Source organism: Fukomys damarensis, unplaced genomic scaffold (genome assembly GCF_012274545.1).
Source record: "Fukomys damarensis isolate Sample0158 unplaced genomic scaffold, DMR_v1.0_HiC HiC_scaffold_16, whole genome shotgun sequence".
In the NCBI taxonomy this organism is placed as follows: Eukaryota; Metazoa; Chordata; class Mammalia; order Rodentia; family Bathyergidae; genus Fukomys; species Fukomys damarensis.
Genome location: NW_022900928.1, coordinates 89,324,316 through 89,330,875, shown reverse-complemented (window position 1 = coordinate 89,330,875; position 6,560 = coordinate 89,324,316). Strand labels below are relative to the sequence as shown.

The 6,560-nt window shown below is 42.5% G+C and overlaps 1 protein-coding gene across 1 annotated transcript in view; it reads right to left on the bottom strand.

Annotated features, from left to right (window-relative positions):
• Positions 1 to 6,560, bottom strand: part of Znf777 (zinc finger protein 777) — a gene marked incomplete at its 3' end in the record, with an annotated part of 23,873 nt that overhangs the window by 5,874 nt on the left and 11,439 nt on the right. The window lies entirely within an intron of this gene.

The following is a 6,560-nucleotide window of genomic DNA, read 5'->3' as shown; positions in this document are numbered from 1 at the left end:
TTTTTTTTTTTTTTTTTGGTACTGGGGATTGAACTCGGGTCCTTGCGCTTGCAAGGCAGGCCACCGAACCGCTGAGCTAAATCCCCAGCCCTACAATGCGTATTTTTTAGTGTAGTACTTTTTTCCTTTTAATCTGTCTTTCCTCTATTTCCCATTTCACCATTAAAACCATTCAGATACACTGGGCGTGGTGGCACATGCCTGTAATCCCAGAACTTGGGAGGCTGAGGCAGGAGGCTTGCCATAAATTGGAGGATATAGCCTGGGCTGCATAGTGAGTTCAAGACCAGCCTGACCTACATAGGGAGACCCTGTCTCAAAAAAATCAAAAAACAAGACATACATACACACACACATCGTTCACAAAAGGATCACTCAGGTAACTGCCATTATTATCAAGGGACTCTTCTCCATGCTTACGTTATTATTTGTAACACATACGCATTTATGTTTTCATTTTTGTTACTGGTGTTAAAAGAAAACTGTCTTAGGGCTCGAGATTTAGCTCAGTGGTTCTGCCGCCTGCCTCAAAGGAGCAAGATCCAGAGTTTGAATCCCGGTTCCAAAAAAAAAGGGGGGGGGGATGCCTTTATGTTCCTATTCTATGTTGAAATATCTTGTAGAAATACCTTCAATCCAATTTCCATAGTGCTAAGCTAATGCATTCTCTTTAGATATTGTATATATTCCATAGTAAAGATAATACTGTGATTACTGAATCATTCCCTCATGGAAAACCATCTTTCAGTTCCCAGTCTTTTGCTGTGGTGAACAACACTGCAATAAACATGTTTATCTGTATCTCTAACTATAAAACTACTACTGTTACTGCTACTGCTTTATTTCCATGAGATTCTCAGCAGTGGCACTGTGTTCAAAAGGTTATATACTTTTTTGGCAGAAGTTATCGGACCACATTTCAATAAACTGGTGATGCTGTAATTTCTACTGGTCTTAGGACACTGTCCTTCACCCCTTGTTCCTTCTAGCAAGAGACCCATTGCTCATTTTCATTTTCTTCAGTCAAATGTAAAGTGATAACTGATTGATACTTGAATTTCACTGCTCAGGGTAAGTTTGGTTATGTTTTCCTCTACTTATTGTTCTCTACGATTTGATTTTGTGTGAAATGCAAATGCATAGCTTTCAATTCAGTTTCAATTAGGTTGTCTTTTCTTATCTATCAACTTTTCAAAAACACATTACCTTATTTTTGTGGCTCTTGGATTTTCTGTCCTATCTAAGATCTCTTCTGGCCCTAGATAGTTCATCTGATCTCCTTATTTTCTTATTAATATTTAGGTCTTCAATACTCCTGCAAATTATTTGCATTTTGTATATGGTATGAGGTAGGGGTTATTTTCTTCTCTATGGATAGATGGGTGACAGCATCAACCCCCTTATATGCTGAAAACCACTGCTTCAGTTGGGGACATGATAGATGAATAAAGCATAATCATATTCATTCACTGAGTGCTCATTAGCTGACACTGAGCACCAACTGCATGCCATGCAGCATTCTAATGGCTTAGGAATGGGACAAAACACACATATTACATAAGACAGTAAATGATAAATTATAGTGTATGTTAGAAGGTGATGAGTGCTATGGGGAAAAAAGGGAAACTGGGAGAGCAAGGCAGGAGGCAGACACAGCCCTGCCCTCGTGAAGACCCATGTTCCTCTACTCTGTCTCTTCTTTCTCAGTCTAAGTCGGACCCGTCCCTGAGAGCGGAGACCAACCTATCAGGCCAAGAGCAGATGCTCTATGACAGTGACGGCAAACCATGGCACAGCGCCACCGCTGGCTGTTTGTTATCACTTAAAGAGCTACAAGCTACACCACTGCTCTATGACCTTGAGCTGGGTTCCTAGTGAGCCTGGGTGAGCCTTCATTCCTCCCTGACAGCCAAGTGGAATCATCGGAAGCAGATGGAACATGGAGCGGCCCTGACCTTTCCCTGGTGCTGCCCCCAGCCTTCAGTGCAGACTTTTGCTACTTTCCTAGAACTGAGGGTGCCTCCTACTGTCACTCTCCTGATGTTATCTTGTTTCTCCAAGAAAAGACAAACACACCCATACTTATCTGGAAGTCACCACCTTTGCCCTGCTGTTCTGTGGGGATGTCTAGAGCATGTGTCCCAGAGATTTGTGCTGGGAAGCTTGGTTCCAGTGTAACGGCACTGAGGTGCTTCAGGCAGAGCTCTAAGCAATGAGCAGAGAGGGCTCTGCTGTGGAAGGGCAGCTGGTCCACGGGGCAGAGAAAACCTGAGGCCCAGCCCTCCTGATGTCTTGCTTCCTGACTGGATAGGTGCCTGCTCCCTCTCTTCTATGCTCCATGATGCTACCTGCCATGGTGAGATGCAATCCGAGGCCCTCACCAGATGCCAACAGGTGCCATTGCCAAGCTCTGGACCTCCAATGTGGAGCTAAGTCTGTGTTCTGTCTCAAGCACCAAGCGTCAGGTGTGTTGTTATAGCAAAACAAATGGACCACTGTCCCACCCCTTTTCTCCAATCTCAGGAGAAGCTGGCTCTCATTCCCCTCCTCTAACCTACATCCTTGCTTGGTCCTTAATCCTGCCCACATTCTCCTCCTGAATTCTGCCCTATTAGATGTACCCTCTTCTCATCTGTTTTAGCTCCTGCCCTCACACTCACTCATGTTCTTTCCACAAACACAGCAGCACAAACTTGTTTTGTTTTTGGAGACAGGGTCTCACTATGTAGTCCAGGCTGGCCTTCAACTCACTATGTAGCCCACGTTGGTCTAGAACTCAAGGCCATCCTCCTGCCTCAGCCTACTGAGTGCTGGGATTACAGGCATGCACTACCACACTGGCTATGAATGGTTCTACATATTTCACTTGTCTTACTCCCTTAATTTCTCAAAACTATGCACCCTTTGTACCTTTCTGAATAAATATCTAAAATGCATCAGTGACTAATAATTTCCAGAGTATTGAAAATATTGGTATTTTGAAATAAATGTTTCCTTCATCCCTTCATGTCTCCAATGGAATCTAAGAATGCTAGCAACTTAAAATTATTCACTTAGAAATTATATGAACAAGTTTGAGAGTTGGAATTCTTGTTATCATTCCCTTTTCACTCTGAACTTCTATTTCCATTCCTACTTTGTCCACAGAATTTTATCCTAATAAAGCATCTTTATGCTTAGAAGCCTTTTGCTGATCACCTCATCTGCTATAACAATGTGCCTATAAATTGAAAGTAGGTTCTAGGTGTTCATTTGCTTCCTGGCTGAACTTATCTATTACTACAGAATGACAATCAATTATCCAAGAAAGAGAACAAAAAAATTTAGGAAATGTATTTCTTGTAAGGATGGACATGAATTCTCCAATTTGCTTGCTTATCTGAGAATGAATATGTATTTCTACTGTTCAAGGAGATATACTTCAGAATAAATTCCATTCTGCTTTTCATTTTATCAATATGTAGATGGGCTGAAGGAGCTGTCATGGAACTCTCAATCTCTGAATTTATCCTGAATTACTATATGCTGCAGAAATCACATGGTTAACAAACTTCAAAAACTATTCTTATGCTGAGGGTGTGGCTCAGTGGTAGAGTACTTTTCCAGCATGTAAGAGGCCTGGATTCAATCCCCAGCACTACCCAGAAGAAGAAGAAGAAGAAAAAAAAAAAACAGTTTGTCTGTCTATTTATGTATCCATCCTTATAAAAAGAACAAAAATTATTAACAGCCTCTTAGCTGACCAATCTAATTAGGTTCTCTTGCAATTTTGTTGAAAGCAAAATACTGTGAACAATGTAATTTGCAATAGCATCTGCCATCTGGGCTCCAGAAAGAGGCTCTTCTAGATGTACACCCCAACATTCAGGTCACCTCTAGTGGTTCAGACCTCAGACATGGGTTCTGTGGTAGGAAATGGGAGGGCAGGAAGTACCACCTGGTTCTGATATAATGGGAGATGAGGACCCACATTTTAGGGTCAGTCGGCTGAAGGAGGACAGGAGACTAAGGACTAGCAATGGAAGCACAGAGCTGTCCGTACCGTGCTACTCATACTGAGGCTGGCTCCCCTCTAGAATTCTGGCCAGGCGTCCACACCTGCCTTGACTTCAAGGCCCTCACGGTACCCTCTGCTCTGCTGACATCTGCCATGCTTCCAGCCAGGCCTCACTGGGCTGCTCTCAGACCCGAAACGCAGTTCTCTCCCTACCACCTTCATGGATTTCTGCCTTTTCATGCCCAACACTGGTTAAACAGGAGGGAAGCCAGCGTGGCCTGAGTTGGCCAGGAGAATTTAAATAAATTATGAAATCAGTGCACAGAATACTGTAATCTGTTATTAAGCAGAACAAGGTCAATTTATGTATTTTGACATGTAAAGATGTCAGACATGTTACTGAAAAGAAAACTGCCAAACAATACACTTTTATATTTGAGTTTTACAGTGAGAAAACATTTATGTATTACTTACATAATCAAGGGTGTGTGTAAGTATATGTACATAGAATTGGGAGGGAAAAACTGTTGACTTTTGAGAGAATTATTAAGGACATTTACTTTGCATTTTTTCCTTATTGAAATAAAAACCACATTAACTATTTCTACCAGCTCAAAGCAAAGAAATAATGGTTCGTGCTGGCTTTCCAGCCTCCTTGTGGCCATATATGTTCTCTGTGTGGCATTTAAAAAGTTGGTATTTACAGTTACATATGTGTATAGGCTGGCATTGAGCAGTTTTTCAAATCTGCTTTAAAAAGTCCTTGTAGTCAGGTATGGTATGCCTGTCTAAACCCCAGCGTTCAGGAGGATGAGTAGGAAGACTGCCACGAGTTCCAGACCAACCTGGACTACACAGCAAGACACTGTCTCAAAAATAAAAAAACAAAAGCAAAAACCAGAACTCCAACTTAAAAGCCCTCCTCCCTTTACCTCCCCAGAGGCAACTGCTTCCAACTCTTCCCATTGATTCTTTTGTTCTTTAGCTGCCAGTAACATATCTATATTTCTACCCCTTGAGTTTTCAATTTTAAACATTACCAATTGGCTTTTTTTTTTTTTTGAGGTACTGGAGACTGAACCCAGGGCCTTTCCACTGAGCTACATCCTTAGCACCCCCCCACCGGCTTTTTTTTTGAGACAGGGTCTCACTATGTAGTTGAGACTGACCTGGAACTCACTATGTAGCCCAGGCCAGTCTGGAACTCTCATCGATCCTCCTGACTCAGCCTCCCGAATGCTGGGATTACAGGTATGCACCACCACGCCGAGCCCTTAGCCCCTTTTTTACAACAGGGTCTTGCTAAGTCGCTAAACTGTACAGGCTGGGCTCAAACTCACAATCCTCTTGCCTCAGCCTCCCAACATGCTGGGGGAATGGCAGGTGTGCACCATAACAGGTCTACTTATGGACTCTGATGAGGTGGAAGCCAGGGCTGCCTCCTCCAAATCCCCAACTGCCAACAAAGTTTCCCTCTGCAGTTTAAAGATTATGTAAATGTTATTTATAATGGAACCACAAGCTAATAGTTTTTATTTTGCTTAGCTTACTTTTAATTATCATGAACTCACCTCCAAACTCTCCTCTGCCCTGTAGTCACACCAAGGCATTTATTTATCAACTCGCCTATGTGAAGAGAAGCTTCTGAAACCTTTTACACCCTTTTAGACCGCTCACCCTGTCCCCAGTCCATCCATCCCTCTCTTCTAGGTCTCGCTATGTAGATCAGGCTGGCCTTTAATTCACTGCCACCCCTACCTCAGCTTCGCAAGTGCTTGGGATGGGATTTCAGGCGTGCACCACCATATCCCTCTCTCCTTTCTTACTTAATTAAAATCATTGGCTGGATAGGAAATCCTAGGTGGGAAAATATTTTTCTTCAGAATTTTAGAGCCACTATGCCATCTCCTAGTTTCTGCTGCTGGTGAAGCCGGAAGCTACCCAGAAGCACTTTCTCTGTGTGAATGTGTTTTTCCTGTCAGGATGCTGCAGGGTTCCTTTCACCCTGTGCCTGGGCTTGGCTGCTGAAGGGTCCAGAGTACAGGTCCAGGCGCTTAGTCTGGAAAGCCTGTCTTTCACCTTGGAAGCCTTCCCTGAATTACAGTGTGGACTGATCCTGTCCCAGGCTCTGTTCTTCTTGGATCCTTCTATCATCTGGGTGTTGGACTTCCATCCTTAGGTTTTATTCTTTCTGCACTTCTTTCTTTGCTTTTAGCTTTATTTCCTAGGATATTTGCTTAACTTTATTTCCCAGCACTTCCATTGAGTTAAAATTTTTTTCTTTTTGGAGACAGTGTCTTGCTATGTAGCCCAGGCTGGCCTTGAACTCAGGGTATCCCTCCTACCTCTGGGATGACAGGTGTGCACCACCACACCACCCAGCTATTTTTTAAAATTTCCAAGAGTTTCCTTCTTCTTTTAAACTAAGTATTACACTTTTGAGTCACAGATTCATTCTTTTTAAAAATCTTTAAGGATTTTATGGATACATATTTATATATCCCTTTTTCTCCCCCCTTCTTTCATAGACTCACTGTTTTTTTTTTTTTTTTTTTTTTTTTTT